Genomic DNA, 17,923 nt, shown 5'->3' with positions numbered 1-17,923 from the left:
GACACCAAAGGCTCAGCAGGAAATGGTGAGATATCACTTGGCATGTTCCTTAAAGCTAAAACTTCATCAGGAAGTGACAAATGGTCTGACTTCGTGTATGCCATGGTAAGGCAGGATAAGAATTTGCAAGTCTTCCTATCCTAAGTGGTGAGTTGCAGATTTCAAAGCAATGGTGAACGTGAGTCAGTCTTCTGCAGGAAGAAAGTTCCCAGGGAGATAAGTTCAGGGACAGTGCAAGTTTGCCTGTGTTGGGGGAGAAAACGAGTTGCTTGAGAAACCAGCTTTAATATCAGCTGGTGATTTACCTGCATTTCTGTTTTCTTCCAGGGTTCCAGGCAATTTAGCCCAGGCCTGGGTCTCAAAAACAAAAGATTGTATTTGACAGTCTTCCTGCTCTTAAAACAAAGATTTATTTGGCAATTTTCACTGAAGAATAGGTGAAGCCCAGCCTATGGGGTTATAGCAAAAGAGTTGTGAGTCAACTTCTTGGAGTAGATGTTCCCCTTCCTCTGCTCACATGTCATTCTCACAGCTTCTCGGGATGACTGACTCCTCCTGTCCCTAATACAACCCGCCCCCTTCCCGCCCCCCTGAGATAACTGAGCACAGAGATACCCATATCTAAGAAGAGACAGATCCCTGAAAAGCTTCCACACCCAAAATGCATGAAAGATATCCACCTCTCTCAAAGTCACTGTAATTTCCAGGTGCTATTCTAATTAATTAACAGGCCATTGAAACTAAATGGGTATCCCTTCTGGAGACAGACAATGCAGAAGTTGTAATGTCTCAGCTAAGGGTGTCCTAATATTTTCCTCTTTCCACCCCTCACAACCAAGCCACAGCTGCATTTATTGCCAGTTCATCCCAACAATGAGTCTCATCCCAAAACCATACAGATTCCCTTCAACCACATCTGTCTTGATCATTCATCTGAGTGCCACAAGAAAACCATGTTCTTGCTAAGAAAAAGGATACCTTCCATTTCATTCCGCAGAGCTGTCCCATTCCAGGCCACAGACCCTGGAGAGAGTGACCTAAGTGGTATGCATTGGCTGGGCAGTGAGACCACATACCTGGGGCTGCAGAAGGGCAGGATAGGAATCTCCATGTTGTGTGAGAACCTCCCTTGTGCAGTTTTATGAAAAGTTTTGGGACCCTGGGTTTCTAGTGACTGCTGGACAGCAACTTAAAGAACAAAGCAGCTACAGAGACAAGCCAGGGGACCCCAAAGTGCCTTCAGACCACGTAGTCTGACTCTGTGCCTTCTCCTTTTCAATCTCCCAGCTTCACTTTCCTCTCTTTCCAGAAGTGTATCTGGGAGGCCCTTAGGTTCCTAGTCCCATTTGATCACCCCCAAGTAAGCCCATATTTTGAGTGGCTGCAGGATCTGGTGAGGAATCTGTCTTTATTGATTGTTCATGACATTTCGCCATCTCTAAGTAATTTCTCCTTTGTTGCAATATACTCATCCAATAGCAAGGCCCTGAAAGGTGCACGTGCCAAACCAGGTCCCATGAGACCATGATCTGCTCTTTCATATGAAAGACATACAGAAATTCACGAGGCATTTATTTCTGCAACAGTTATGTATTGCTTCTGGTTTACAGATGATTCAGATGGGAATCATAGTACATAATACTATGTAAGAGTCTTCCAGTAGGTGATACACAACCTCAGCATTTACTTCCACTATTTTCACTTTAAACTCCTGAATGCAACCATAAAGTAAAGAAGGAAACACATCTTTGTGTTGTTCCTTGCTTTACGGTGCCTGGTGCCTCAGCAGCCTCGTGGAGTCCAGACGCCTCACTCATGTACTTTCTCTCAAGCTCCAGAGTAGCATATTAAAAAGAAATGCTCAAAATCCAGAAACAAACCAAGTGCCTAAGAACATATGGATGACTGGATAAAGAAACAACAGAATAATACTCAGGGATAAGAAAAGATATAGTCATGTGGTTTATTGCTAGATGGATGGATCCAAAGAATATCATGTTGAATGAAGTTAGTTAGAAAGGAAAGGGACAGATACAGAATGATCTCTCTCATGCGTGAGATATAAAGAAACGAAGTAGAGGTGTAACAAATGCACAAAGGCAAGAGAAACTGAGAAGGAGTGTTCAGTAGGAAGTTTATCTCTTGGGAAGCAAGGTGGGGGTAAAACACAGAGACCATGGTGAGAGAAGTACACACTCTGGAAGGGTACAGTCCTGGGTTGTGATATTCATAAAACTCTATCAGTTACAGTGTTATAAACCACAGTACCTAAAACAGAGTAAAAGTAATAAAAGTAAAATTAAAGGTGTCACTGTCACTGTCCTCCCATGAGGAGGTGCCCTTCCTTGTCACGAGGTGCATGGCAGAGATGGAGCAGAGCGGCTTGAACGTGCACTGGGTGCACTGGGCCCGCCTGAGCAAATTAAAACATTTAATTAAAAAAAGAAATACCTAAACGTGTTCCAAAGAATATGGAGCAGAATTATCAGATGAAGACTTTCCAAACACATCTCCATATTGAACCACTGAGAGTATTTTTCTATCATTTGTGAAAGTGGCCCATACCTAACTAGTAATATCAATAGTGAGTAACCAGTCTGAAAGAAGGGGGAGAGGTCTACAAAGAGCATGCCCACACATACATAAATCACAAACCACAGGACCCCACATGCCTTCCATCTCCCACTGTTCTCCCCTTCAGTAGGGCTGGTGGTCTGATCGTCTGGCTGCTAGAGGAGGCACGTAGCCAGACCTGGATTAGGGGAAGACATATGATGCACACCAAGGAGCATACTTGCCCATCTGCCTGTTGCTTGTTTCTCAATGAGCCCTGTTTGTTGCTGAAGTGACTGGCCTTAGTGAGGTGGTTTCCTCTGGTCAAGGCACTGATAATAGTGACACTCATACCAGGTTGCCCTACATGTTTCAAAGGAGCTGACTCTGATCACAGGGTGAATGAGAAACATACTGGAAAGCATGAAGAATATGGGAAGTGTGTTGCTTGCATCTGATACTGGATTCCTTGTTCACAGATGTGTGATTCAGGCCCATGTTTTCCCATGCTCTGAGTGTCACTTTCATCACCTATGGGATAGGGATGATAACCACAGCTGCCCCATCTGGCTTTCCTTGACTGAGGTTCACATGAGAGTACAGCCAGGGAGGAGCACTGGGGTTATTCCTGTCCACCCTTACACAGCCAGGGGAAGACTTTACACTGGAATTTTGTAGATCTGGAAGTGAATCATGGATACTATAATTGGCAGCAAAGAAATCCCACCTACAACACCAATAAGTTATGAGCTAGTTGGCTTCTCAATTATTCTCCAATGTTCTGTTATGAATGACATTACTCAAAACTCCAGTGTTTGTTATGAACCTGGAATTTTTTTCTAGAAGTTGAATTCACATAGGCACTCTTCTCTGAGAAGCACTGGTCCCTGACCCCGCTCATGCACTGGTCCACTTATTTTCTAGACTCAGAGTCCCCTTGTTCCTTAGTCTGTCCTCCCAACACATGCAGGCCCTTCTACAGCATCATGGCTTCTTACAGCCAGACACTACAGAACAATCAGGATGTGGCCACATGAGTTTGCACATAGGCGTTACACACACACACACACACACACACACACGCACGCACACATGCACACTTCACATCTGTATATACATGTATATGCATGCATATGCATTCTCATTTATGTATACTTACACTCACTCATTCATAGTCACACACATTCACACACTCACACATATAATGTATATGCCTAGAAGACTAACTGAAACATTCAACTTTTTGTCATATCATACTTCATATCATACTGCTCAGTAAACTCAGTGGTGGCTTGAGATGAAGGACCATGTCTCAACACCAGTGGTTAGTCATGCCCTGATGTATTGGACTTAGATCTTATGCCTCTTTTCTCTTAACTACTCCAAGGAGAACTTTACCTCCTGTAGAAAACAAGAAACATCAGATAGAAGTGAGGGGAATGAAAACAGAATTTCAGGAATTTCCTACTTAAAACGACTAAGATGTTTTTAACAACACAATCTCACAAAACCTTAATTGTTTCTGAATGAGGTGATTTTCCAAAAGTTCTACCGAATGATAATCTGGAATTTGAACTTTAGTTTTGAACCCAACAAAGCTACGCATGCTGAGTTTGAGAACTCTGGGGAAGGTGGGGGAATGCTGGTGAAAACTGATGCCACTCTTGTTTTTGATAGGGGAGCATATCTGCTTGATGGCTTAAGTCTACATGGGTTGGAGTGGGAAGGGGGTTGTGTTATGCTGTGTACTGGGCAGCTGGGCGTGAGAGTGTGGCCTCGCCACGTGCAGGAGCGTGGACTCCGTGAGCTCTGCTGACCCTCTGCCCTCCCAGAGCCCTTTCATTGTCCTGGCTGAGCTATGCTCTAGAAGTATACTGCTATTTCCTCCCAGGAGAAATCCTCCCCCGTGGGGTGGAGACTTTGAAGTTATTTTCCCTTGTTTGTTCATAGAACTGAAGAGATCACCCTCAAGATGTTCACAGTGGGTCTCCTCCAGCCCCACTAGCATGAAGATTGCTTTGAGAACTAAGACCCTAGAGACTCAGGATAGGGGAATCTCTATCTTGCCTTTTCCCTGTTAGTTAAAGAAATGATCATCGTCAGCTCTGATCCTTCCCCTTGATGCTGGTGGTGACTTATATGAAGTGGGTAGGAGAAGGACAGTAGCCTCGAGAAGGGGATCTAGCACTTTCTCCCTATCCACCTCTCCCACCCTGGGGATGATAAGAGGCTGCAGTGGGCCTTGCTCTTTGCAGGAAAGGAAAGTCGATCCTAGACCTTACCCAGGGCTTTTGGATCTTTCAACAAAGAATTTCAGGAAGAAACAAACAGTGAAGTAAAAACAAGTTTCGTTTGGCAGTTTTGAGGAAGGTGGGAGAGGGAGAAGGAGGAGAGAAAGCAGTATCAAGAGACTATGGGGCTTCTCCAGGGAGTTGAGACTCACCCACATCTCAAGAGGGCAGATGCAGATGACACACTCAGGTACCACCTACACTCAATGGCAACACATGAGCACAGGTAGCCCAGGGGCTCAGGCAGCATATGTGTCAACTTCTTTAATTCCAAGTTGGTTTTTACAAGGTTTTTCTCAAGCTTCCCCTCGTGGGGCTTTCTACCTATGAAAGAGTCCATTGCTCAGGTGGGTGCCAAGTGGAAGAGTTGGGAGCAGTTGATGGACTTCTTTAATATTCTTTTCTTAGTCTTTGTACCAGCTGGAGCTTTTCTCCAGGATCCAGCCTTTTCTGGAGCTGCAGTACTTACCATATTCTTGTGTCCTCAGGGTGAGTCTTGGCAGAGTTAGGGTTAGTTTGTTTTATTACCCCAAATAACTCACTGTCATGGGGATGGAGGAGGTGGGTCCCTTCCCTATTTTCCAGCAACCTGATGAGTGAAGGGATTGTCTCACCCTTTCACTACCTAGAAGAATGAGAGGAAGGATGGAGCTCAGGAGAGAGTTCAATTAATAAATCAAATGCTTAACATGTATGAGTCTGATTAAGAGCTCCAGTACCAAATGGCTTCCAATTTTTTTCTTTTTTCATTTTCTCTTAAAAAACTTTGAGTTCTTCCCAGACCTGAATGTGAACCAAAAGTGGAAGGACCTGAGTGTGATCTGGAGGGTCAGAACTAGTCATGGCCACCTTGTTAAGTGACATTCTCATTCTCTCCTGGGTCACTTGACTCCTTTGTTTAGGATTAAAACCCTACTTTCTACAGTTGAATGCGGAAAGGGCCTATCACGGTAGCTGCCCCATGCACCTCTTATCAAATTGTTCTTTTTTGTCTGCCCATCTTTCGCACGTTGTTTTCACCAAACAGTCAAATGGGCATGGGGATTTTCTCTCCTCACACTTCCTGTGCATTCTAGCATCAGTTGCTCCAACAGCAAGCAGCGGACAAGCCAACTAAAGTAAGAGTGAAACAGCTTCTCACCTCCTCATGGTGACAGTCTGTCACTCTGTCACTGTGACTCATTAGCAGATTGATCAACCACTCTGGGACTCACATTTTCTCTTTGTAAAATTGAAGTTCGTTAAAGATTTAACTTTACTAGTAGCTTTTAGAAACTTTCTTAACCAGAGAGATACTACAGGGATTGAAGCACTTGCCTTGTACACGATTGATTTCCAGTTCAATCCTGACCAACTCACTGTGGAGAGCATTACTGGGAATGTTGATTTGAAGTCTTCATAGGGAGTTTCTAAGTTCTTACAAAACTTCTGGTTCTTCCCTGACCTCTGCCTTCATCCATCAGTGCAGGTGAATTCCTCTGCTCCTTTGGCATGCCTGCTGTGACACTAAAGTTTGGAGCAAGCGCTGTATTCAAGCAAGCCTGGGTAATGATCGAAAGTTCTCAGTCACAAATTCCAGTAAGTGGTTGTATCTCTAAATTTGTTTGGGAGTGGTTGACTGCTAGAAATTTGCAGCCACAAATGCCCTGCAGCCAGATACAGCACTGAGACGGAAGGGGAACCTGGATGCTAGTGTTGGTAAGGGTAGCAAAGGGGGTAGACTTGAGAAGAGTGCTTCACCCTCTCCACTCAACTCACCTTGGCCACCAGCACCCAGGGGAAATGTCTGGCTTGGGTCAGGATTGGTAGTCTGTCTGGGATTTCCTTATTTTATTTTGCTTTTCAGGGATGTCTATTGAAACACAGTGATTTACAAAGTTATTCACAAGCACGAAAGATACTGAAGGATTAAGCTGGAGGTTGCTCTCTGTTTTCTCTGCCACTCTCACAGAATGATAGGAAGAATAATTAGGATGGTGGAGCAGGAAGCATCTGAGTGGTGTTGCAGCTTCTCCTTTCCAAAGAACTCAGGATTTGTATGTCAAAGGGAGGTAGTCTTCATGTTTTTGGCATTAGAGATTGCTTAGCCCCAAGCAATACCTTTTAAAATTTTATTATTTCCCAAAAGTACATTTCCAGGGCCCCCTCCCTCTCTGCCTGCCTCACTGACAACTCAGGTTCACAGTTACTAGTGCCTAATAATGACCCATGTGGGAGCCAAGCGGACCCCAGCTTGACTGAAGGATCAGTGGGTATGTGTGTTAGTGGGAGATCTGCATTTGTGAGCTTGGCAGCAGTTGTAGTACCAAAGTCAAGGAGACCTGGGTAGTGTTCTGTGATTAGAGATTTTGAATGTCTTTGTGTGACCAGTAGAGCCAAATTTGGTCAACACTAGGCTGCAACTAAAGATTCAGAATCGCAAGTGCCTGGAGACATCTTGCACTACTGTTGGGTAACATTGCTTTGTCCTTCCACAAGAAGCTTAGGTTTATCTGGTTACACCCATCAATATGGTTACACCCATCACAGTGCTCCTGAAGCACTTCCACTTCCATTGTGTTTATCTGTAAACAGTCTTCCCTATGCTCTCCTTCCCACCCAGTTAATCAGCTTTCCCCTTAATCAGACTGTTAATTTGTAAGGTCAGTTTCCCAGAAATCTATGATTTTATATGTAGGAGTGAAATATTGCCTTTCTCCTCTCCTTATGCCTTATGAACAGTTTACCTTAAAGTAATATCCTTTTTGTATAGATACAGGAAGACCGTTGATCGTTGATTTGCTCGAGCGGGCCCAGTAACGTCTCCATTGGAGCCCGGCAAGCTACCGAGAGTATTCGATATGCCAGACACAGTAACAACAAAAGTCTCCAATGGAGACGTTACTGGGCCCGCTCGAGCAAATCGACAGGAAGACCATTAACATTATGCTTTGTAACTTAGGATTTGATTGGCCTTGAATATTATTCACTCCTGGGCATCTGCTTTCTCGACTTAAGCCTCAGTTGCCCTTAGTTCCTAACACCCCAAAAGCAGGGTCCTGACGAGGGACTGAATGGACCCAGGGCAAGCGGTGAGCTACCCTGGCAGCGAAATGGGCCAGGCCAAAGTGCCACGATTCTTAACTATAAGTTAAGAGTTTGATCATAGACAAATGCTGTCATGATCCAAAGGTAACGACAAGACTAGGATCCTGCTAGGGATGGGAAAGACTATCTGGCCTGAGCACCGTAGCCTGAGATCGAGATGGCCCTAGGAGAGCAATTCTATAAGTTTAAGATATTTCTTACTGTATCCATACAAAATGATTTATATTATATTCTTATATGCTTGTTGGACAAGGAGAGGAGAGGCACGCCCATGGGATTATGCTCTAGGGTGGGTCCTCCTGCTGAGGAAGGATCTGTCCTAGGAGTGGTCTTCCCTGAGGCTAAGATTTCTACCCCTGTTGATCTCTACCCCTATTGATTGTGACCGCACCTATGTAATTGTTTTCCCCAATTCCTCTTGGAGAGAGATATAAGGAGACGATAGATTGGGCAAGGGGGCAGAGACGAGGAGAGACAGAGAGAGACAGGAGCAGAGACAGATGAGGAGAGAATCAGAATAAACTACGACTAATACCTACCAGCCTGGCCCTCGTTCCTTCCTCCGCCTGACCATCGCCATTGACCTCTCTGGGGTGGGAGAAGGGTGAGACTACTGAACGCGGGCGGCGGGAGAGATAGAGCCACCGCCGCTGTGGGTGCCGAGCCCCCCTTGTGTGAGTTTACACACACTACAAATTTTGGTAGCCCTGGGCAGCAGTAGGAATTTGAGTTCGCAAATGCTTAGAGCACTTTTATGTCAAATTTGGTTCAAGATTACCAGTGCTGAGAAAATCTGTGCCAAACCTGAACAAGTCCAATGTCAATTATTATGGGTGCACAATTATCACAAGTGTTCAGCAACAGCCCAGCACTTGCTTAGAACAGATCTGATCAAGATTTTGATTGCCTCCAAGAGGTGGCAGGACTTGAGTATGCACCAAGAATGGAAGGACCTTCCAACTGGAGGATCAGGGAGGCCAGAGCCTGAAAACCCAAGCCTGCCTATGGTTAGGGGACCTTCAATGGAAGGTTATGTGGAGGTTGGGGCTTCTGTTGCAGAATTTGCCCTTTGGGGGTGAATGGGAATGCTGTAGGTTATGGGTGCGGGACAGATGGGCAGGGAATTGGCTCTATTTTGGAGGCCCTGAGGGTGTTTTATGACTGTTGAGGTAGCCTTCTAGCTAAATGCAGAAGTGAATGGGAGAGGCTGAGTATTTTGTTTACTAGGCTTTTACACCATTGTTTCTAAGTCCTCTATTACCTCTGCTCTTTGTTAACAAATGGTGGAACTAGGGGGGGGCATCCCCCCCCCCAGGAATTTGCCCTAAAGATGTGCTAATAAGAATAGATATTCAACATGGCAGCCACCAGTCAGGTTTCTGTACCTCACCAAGATGGTGTTTGTTGCTTTTACATCCTATACCCTATAGTCTGTTGTCAGTGTTTTAAAGATTGTAGAATTGTGGAATTGGATATTTGATGTGACTGCCTTGCCTGTTTCTCAGGGCTAAGTTCTGTTACAGGCAGAAGATGGGCATCTCTGGGTTTGGGGAAATAATAAAACATAAAGAGAAACTGTCCAGCCCTGAAGTAGTCCAAAGACATGAGAATATATCCATTTTCATGCAAATCCTGAGCTCTGGGAAGATGAAGAGATTGAGGTGACATCCAGCAAAGGGTGAACTTTCTCAGAAAAGGAAAAACTGGTTGAGAATTTATAAGTCATGATAAGAATATGAAAGGAGTATCAAGAGTGCAAAACTTTCCTTGTGACACTACCTAGATTACTTTCACAGACACAGAGAATTCCAGGCAAGAAAATTCTAAGAAATTGTACATAGCCTCTTCCCCAAAGTCATTTTCTGTCTTTTCCCCTTCTCTGTAGAAGACCCTATTCTCTTTTGAGCATGTATTTCTTTCCTTTCTCTCCCCTCATATTTCTCTAAATTCTTTGAACTAAGACTATTTGCTTTGATATTTTGCCTACTCTTGAAATTCATTTCTGCAATGGACCTGGAAATTTGCTGAGGACTATGCTGAGGACTAATTTTCCTGCAAAGGGCAATTTCTTGCTCCACTTTGAGTCCATAGTTCAAACTTGATTGGTGGGGATCAGTCTATGTTCTGTGCAGAGCAGGTGGGCGTCAGGTGCAGATTAGCAGCAGTCTCTTAGTACTATGGACATATGGATGTATCTGTGCTGCTTAGGTACTCATAGCAGATTTGACAAGTCCTGATCTAAGCCAGTCTTTGCCTCAGGTGGCTCAGGAGAGTTGGGCAGAAAGGTATGTAACATTGCTTTCTTGAAGCCACCTAACCCACTTAACCCTAGTCACCCACAACAGTTCCATGCCTTGTAAATCGTGTTCCAATTGTAATTCGGAGACCTAACAGAGGTTTCCTTCTTGGTGAAGGAATCCTCCCCCAAATTCATCTGGTAGTGCTCCTTCTATCCCTTGTTCACTGGGGTTTTCAGTAGTTTCTTCAGACAGTCTCCCAGACTGGGGCAGAGGTGACTGACCCTCCTTAATGCTGATCTTGTATCAAGATTCATTTATTTATTTTTATTTATTTATTTATTTATTGAATCACTGTGGGAAAGGTTACAAAGTTTCAGGTTTAGATCTTAGTCATGCAAATATCAAATACCTTTCCCTTTACCATTACTTGTTTTTTACCATGAAGAACCCCAATAAAACCCCACCCCCCACCCCTCCCAGTCCCTGTGAGGCAGATGAATTCTAGTTAACACTCTCTCTGCTTTGATTAGATTCATTGTTTCAATAAAAGATTTACCACTATTATTTAGAGTTGACCCCCCCAAATCAGACATGCTGAAAAAGCATTGTGAAGTGATTTGCTTTCTACAGCTGGGTTCAAGAATTAAATGTTGGTTTTGGATTTCTGCTATTTTACCTATTGACCCTGAAAGTATTTCTACTGAAAGTCAGATAGTTAAGAAATTGGTTTCTGTGTTCTGGAGTCGTGGCCGTGCTGGAGAGCCGCTCATGGGGAGCAACTGGTGGCCTCGGTAGGGCGTGAAGGGCGGACCAAAACGCCCCCCTTCCCATGAGGTTTTAGTCACCCCCACATCCCCGGCTCATACCTGCTGTCCACAAGGCTCCCATGTGACCGCCATCTTTCTTTCCAGAGGGAGGAGGGCGGAAGGGAGCAACACCCTTTCCCCTCTGGGCAGACTTGATGGCCTGGATTAATGCATAGTCCGTTCACTTTTCTGCTTCAAGCTGCTGGGTTCTGCATTAAGTCCTTGTGTTTCTGGGGCTGTGGCCGTGCTCCAAACTTAACTCTGATTTTCAGGGAGAAAGGTTGGGTGGTTTACTTCCCATTGATCACTTTGTATATAGAGAGATGTCGTGTGGCCGCATAAGCGGCCGCGCAGTTTTGAGAAAAAGTCCTAGTTCCCGCATACTCAAGCTCTGCTTGTAGAGGCTTCTGGTCACCGGGGTTCCATCTGGGGGAGGCGGGATGCGGTACCTACCCCATCTGGGACTTCCCGGTGATCTTGGCTCTTTTTGGTACCTGTTTTTTTTTTTTTCCTCCGGGATCTGTGGTTCCCGCCCTCCATGTGGCCCTTCTCTTCGGCTGTATGTTGTAAAGATGGCGCTGGGGGGGCGGGCTGTGGGCGTGACTTCCGGAATCAGAGGTTACCTGGGAGCTGTAGTCCCGGCAGATTTGAGAAAAAGTCCTAGTTCCCGCATACTCGAGTTGTGCTTGTAGAGGCTTCTGGTCACCGGGGTTCCATCTGGGGGAGGCGGGATGCGGTACCTACCCCATCTGGGACTTCCCGGTGATCTCGGCTCTTTTTGGAACCTGTTTTTTTTTTTTTCCTCCGGGATCTGTGGTTCCCGCCCTCCATGTGGCCCTTCTCTTCCTCAAGATTCATTTATATTAGGAGGCCTCTGCCTAACTTTCTGGAGCTCTCTGCCCCCCCCCCCCCCCCATTAAGGCATACAATTAGGGCTACAACTGTATTTTTGTCAGACTTATCAAACAAAGGAGTTGAAGGAGTTGCCTTGGAAACAGAAAAGGTTTCTGTCTAAGACAAGACACCACACATACTGTCAGCTTCATAGATTCTTGTGGTTGTTCAGGTCTTTGAGGAGGTGGCCACAGTGAGCAGGCTCTGGGTTCCTTAAACTGAGATTAAAAAGTCCTTGTAGCTGGTTATTATAAATGACTGATAAGGCTGCAAGATTCATGGGCTGGGAATGAACAAGTAGTTGAATATGATTGTTAATTTGAGACATGAAAAATTTGTTATTTTATATTTATTTATGGTTTTGCCTTCAATTTTCTCTATTATCTGAGTTCTCCCTCCCTCCCTCTCTCCCTTCCTCCCTCCCTCCCTTCCTTTCTCTTTCTTTCTTTCTTTCTTTCTTTCTTTCTTTCCTTCTTTCTTTCTTAATGGTTACTTTTATGTGCTCTTAAAAGTCTACCTTTCTCGCACTTTCCATGTGCCAAGTGCCATGATTATTCATCATCAACTCCATCTCATCTGAGTATAGATTTTTTGTCAATATAATAAGATTTTCTTGAGCATTTGAAGAGGTAAGGATACTTGTTATTTGTGTTGTGCTTTCTGGGTGAAACAACCATAATATTGTTTGCTTCTCATTGAAGTTGATTGGATTGGGGACTGCTCACTTGGAAACAGTGGTACAAGTAAAAGCCCATGTTTTTTCATTTTTTGAAACCTGATCCAAGAGTGCTTTATGGAAAAAATCAGGCCACCTTAATCTTAGAACCTAAAACCTAGTCAGTGAAGGAATTATTTGAAGTGCTCATCGATCAAAGCCATCTAGTTGCCAACTCAGTATGGCTGGATGTTCAGACAAGTGTACTGCTCTATTCTGGAAAATATTGTTGATGAGACTATCATGTAGTCGTACTTCTAGCTTTATATTTTGTGTTTCTGAATCTTATAGCATACTTCTATCTAACATAACAATGTAAACATACAAGAAGTTTCTTCCTTATCATAAAAGACGGTTCATGGAAAAACAATGTTTCATCAAAACATAGCAGATACTCAGAAACCCCAACGCCAATCTCACAACTCTTATCTCAGTTGGAAATACGAGGGAAAGGGAAGATATGAAGCAGGCTCAGTGTTGGGGGAAGTGGGGTGGGAAGATGAAAAGCGAGGAAAATGCAGAGCTGGGCGGACAGGACCAGCCCACACAAAACCATCTTGTTCCTTCCCCTCTGACTTCAACAATGTAGCACATTCTCCTTGGAACAGCTCCCTTCTGACTAAACCCTTCCCATTACATTAAAAGCACATCTAAGCCTTCCCTTGTTAAAACAAACAGACTTCATTGATGAGACTTCCCCTCAGCTGAAGGCCTATCTCCTGCCACTCAGAATCACATTTTCAAAGAGTCTGGAGTTGTCTTGCTGCCTTCCTTGCCTTTCCCCCAACTTCCCTCAGTCCTGCCCCTTCTAGCCTTCCACTCTCTGGAAATTCTCTAGCAAGGAAAATGAGTACTTATTTCCCCAGGAATTTTTTAATCACTCTTTTGTTTGACTCTTTGGCAGTAATTGGCACATTGTCATTGACCCAAGTTACTGAATATGCAAGCATCTCTCTTGGCTTCCCTATGTGGGTTTTCCCTTCTGGGTCTCAGCTCTCTTCCTGCTTCACTTAGTACCCCTCACTGACTGAAACTTTTTTCTCAAATACCAATATTATCGTGAACAAGTCCTGGGTCATTTTCTTATGTCTATGTTCTTTGTAATGTTCTAATATAATGTCTTAAATCTATGCTACCTCCCCAAGACTACTCAGTTCAGACTGCTTCACGGGCCTCCACCTCTAGTCTCTTACTTGAGTTCTGAGTAATGTTAGAACATTAGAACATGTCAGTCTAACATTCCTGTTTTATTCCTTAAGGTCACTTCAACAGCAACCAAAAGTAGATTCAATGGTTCTCACATTTAATCTCATGATCACCTGTTATAATATGACCAACCTGGGACTCTTGCAAAGTTTGCTACTGGATTGACTTAAACACTATAATTGTGCAAGTCCCAGAGTTGCAAGTTTTTCCTTGTAAATGTATGTTACACCTGTTCACTTCTTCACATCTCCTCGGGCTCTCGCAACCCAACTATGTCAATTCTTAAGATAACAGATTTTGCAATGGTGTTAATATTTATGCTTTAGGCATTCAGTGTTACAGCACACCAAAACCACCATCAAAGTGTCAGCGTCCTTCCACTACTGTCCCTGGATTCTTTCTCCTTCACTTCCTCCCTGTCGACAGCCCCTGCTTGCTAAATTCAGTTTTGTTGTCAGAGTCTAAGGGTTTGTTTTCATTGGCCATTGTCTGTTCCTTGCTTTGTTCCTTTATATACCACGTATGAGTGAGATCATCCGGTATTTGTCCTTCTCCTTCTGACTCACTTTCCTCAGCATGAACACCTTTAGTTCTAGGCATGCTGCAGCAAAATGCAAAATTTCCCCTTTTCTTAAAACTGAGTAGTATTCCATTGTATCTGTAGATCACAATTTCTTTTTCTACTCCTCTGTTGCTGGACACTTGTGTTTACCCAGATCTCACAGTATAAATAACACTCTTGAATGTAGATGTGTCTATATCTTTTCAGGTTAATCTGCTTGTTTTCTTGAGATAGATACCAAGGAGTGAAATCATTTGATCCTATTATAGTTTTCCAAGGTGTTTTGGAAACAGTATGAAAACATACTCTTTTCCACAGAGGTTGAACAAATTTACAATTTCACCAACAGTACATGAGGCCTTTTTACCTCAACCCTAACGATGCAGGTTGCTTCCAGCCATGTTGATTCTCACTGGTAATCGTTCACTGTCATTTTGATTTGCTGATGGTGATGATGAACACTTTTCCATATGCTTGTTAGCTATATGTATATCTTCTTGAGAAAGTGTTTGCTCAGCTCCTCTCTCCATTTTTCTGATGCGACTTTTTTATTGTTGAGTTTTGTGAATGCTTTATTTTACTTAGATATTAGCTCTTTGTCAGATGCATGGCAAACAAACTTTTTCTTTCCCTTAGTAGGGTGTTTAAAATGTTTTTGTCCTACTTTGTTCTGCAGTGGAGAAGCTACTTAGTTTGATGTATTCTGTCTACTTACATTTTCTTTGCCAATGGAGTCAAATAACAACAATGAAAAGAACCTTTAAAATTAATATCATGGAAAGTTGTATTTGTTTTTCTTGATACATTTTATGGCTTTTTGTGTAATATCAAGAACTTTATCCACTTTGAATTAACTTCTGTGTATAATGTGAGGTAGTGTCCAATTTTGCCCCCTTCTACCCCCCAACTATTTTCCCAACACTTTTTATTGAAGAAGTTTTCCATATTCCTCTTTGACTTCTGAGTTCTTTGTGTTAAAATGAACTCTCTTTATATCTAATGGTTTACTTGAGGACTCTCAGTTCTAATCCATAGATTTAGGATCTGCTTTTATTTTTTTAATCACTCTGTTTTACAACATTATTAAAGATAGGATTTCATCTATACACTGTTCCAACACCACATCCACTGCCAGACTATCCATTTCACCTCACCATTGTCTCAATGTTCCTCATCTCTCATCCTAGCCCCACCTCTGTCCCTTCAATTCCACCCCATGGTAAGCACAGTTCTGCATATTAGTTCTGTGGTTCTGTTGCTTTGGGGCATTTGTTATTTCTATACTGTTTCTTTATATCCTAAATATGAAAGAGATCATTCTGTATCTGTCCCTTTCCTTCTGACTGCCTATGCTTAGCATGATACTCTCGAGTATCCTAATAATGACAACTTACATGATTTCTCATTTCTTATAGTTGAGTAGTATTCCCTTATGTATATAACATAGTTTCTTTATCCAGTCATCTATTTTTAGACATTTGGGTTGTTTCCAAATTTTGGCTATCGTAAATAGTACTGCAGTGAAAATTGGGGTCAAATGTCTTTTCAGAATAGAGTTTTGGGGCCTGTGGGGTAGATTTCAAGAATGGGAATTGCTTAGTCTTATGGAAGCTTAATTCTTAGTTTTTTTGAGAAGAGCCTACATAGCTTTCCAAAAAGTGTTGAACCAGCCAAGACCTGTTTATATCTCTAAATCACCTTTTTTGAATTACAAAGCATTGTAATATAGTTTAGATCCAAGTAATAAGGTGCCTCCCATGTTCTTTTCACTTAAGGTTGCTTTGGATATTAAGGGAGTTTTATGTTTCCATACAAATTTTAGTAATGTTTGTTTCATATCCTTGGAGAATAACAGGAATTTTGATAGGAATTGAATTGTGTCTGTATAGTGCTTTAGACAAACTGATAATGTTAACGGTGGAAATTGTTAACATCTTCCAATACATGAACACAAAGTATTTTCCCATTTCTTCACATATACTCCCATTTTTTAAATATTGACATAACTTTAGATATATAAATCTTTAGCCTTCTTGGTTAAGTATATTTCCAGGTACTTTATATCTTTGGATGTGATTATAAATTAATTTTAAAAAATTCGTTCTCTTTCACATTATTGTTTGTTTATAAAAATGCAGCATATTTTTGTGTATTTACTTTGTAGCTTGCCACTTTAGTGTAATCTGTTTATTGCTTTTAAAATATTTTTGGTGAGGTCCTTAGTGTTTTCTAAGTATAATATTATCATCTGCAAATATCGTAGTTTAACTTCTTTTCCTATTAAAGATCCTTTTAAATTACTGTTCTTTCTTAATTGCTGTGCTAGGATTTCCAATATTATGTTGAATTAGAATGGTGAGGGTGAACATCCTTGCTTCATGCCTAATCTAAGAAGAAAGTCTTTTCATTTATTCACCATTAAGCTTGATGTTAATTATGGTTTTATTGCATGTGAATTTTACTATGAATTTGTAATTTCTCACAAACAACTGAACTTAGCTCTGATTCTTTTCTCTCTTTATGTATCATATCTCTTCCTGTAATAAGTAATAACTCTCCACTAATAAGTGAGAGTAAGTTATCAAAAGACAAATCTGATCAGATCCCTCTGTGACTTAAAATCTTCTATAGGATACTTCTAGAAAATAATCTAGGTCTTTACTCTGCTTTTGGGTGACTGCATAACTTTGTAACATCAACTCCCATAAGCATACTGCCAGAACTCCATGATCTTTATGTTCTAGAAAGAGTCTTGGTGGAGAGGTCAAGCAACTCCCTTCCCATTCATATGTAAAGAATATGATAGTGATAGTAGCATGGCTACTAGCATAGACACTCACTATAATTCCTCTACATAAAGCATTCTATGTGTTTTAGTTCATGTGGCCCTGGAAAAATATCTGTGATAATGTCTTCTTTATTTCTTATAAAGCTGAGTCTCAGACAATTTGTTTAACATCACTTGCTGGTGAAAGTGTCACAGTCAAGATCCAAACTCAGTTTAATTATTATTTTGAACTCATGTTCTTCTCTAAATCAGTGCTGTGTCTTTTACAGTTGCTACCATCTCCTTGTTAGTGTCTCTAAAGGGTAATATATTACTCGCTAGTTCATTCTGGCCAGTTTTTACTTGCATTTTTTATAAAAATCTTTTTCTTATTTATCTAAATCTTCTCTGGGTAACTTTTACCAAATTGTTTGGGCCCTCCCCCAGGGAATAATATTTGACCAGAGCTCAAATCTTCAAATTCTTCAGGTTTCAAGTTTTGGAATCTTATCATGTTGTTTGATAGGTCTCTATATTTATAATAAATCTATTTATATTTGAAAGTGATGGTAGAGATAAGGGCTTGTTTATCATTTAGGTTGAGGGTTTGTGCTGCAAAGAATAGAAAAGTGTTGGCCCAGAGCACAGACAAACCAGCTAATGAATCAGAAACCCAAACTTGGACCATTCTCTGCCTGTTTGGGAAGAAAAATGAAAAGAGAAAGCTGGTTTACAAGAGTGTCTCTAAGTTGGTTAGTTAATGTAAAGACTGTACAGGCAGAAAGTGAAAAGTAGTCTATCC

This window comes from Sorex fumeus, unplaced genomic scaffold (genome assembly GCF_029834395.1).
Source record: "Sorex fumeus unplaced genomic scaffold, SorFum_2.1 ptg000128l, whole genome shotgun sequence".
Classification (NCBI taxonomy): domain Eukaryota; kingdom Metazoa; phylum Chordata; class Mammalia; order Eulipotyphla; family Soricidae; genus Sorex; species Sorex fumeus.
The sequence above is the reverse complement of the archived record's forward strand: the minus strand, read 5'-3'. Positions refer to the sequence as shown.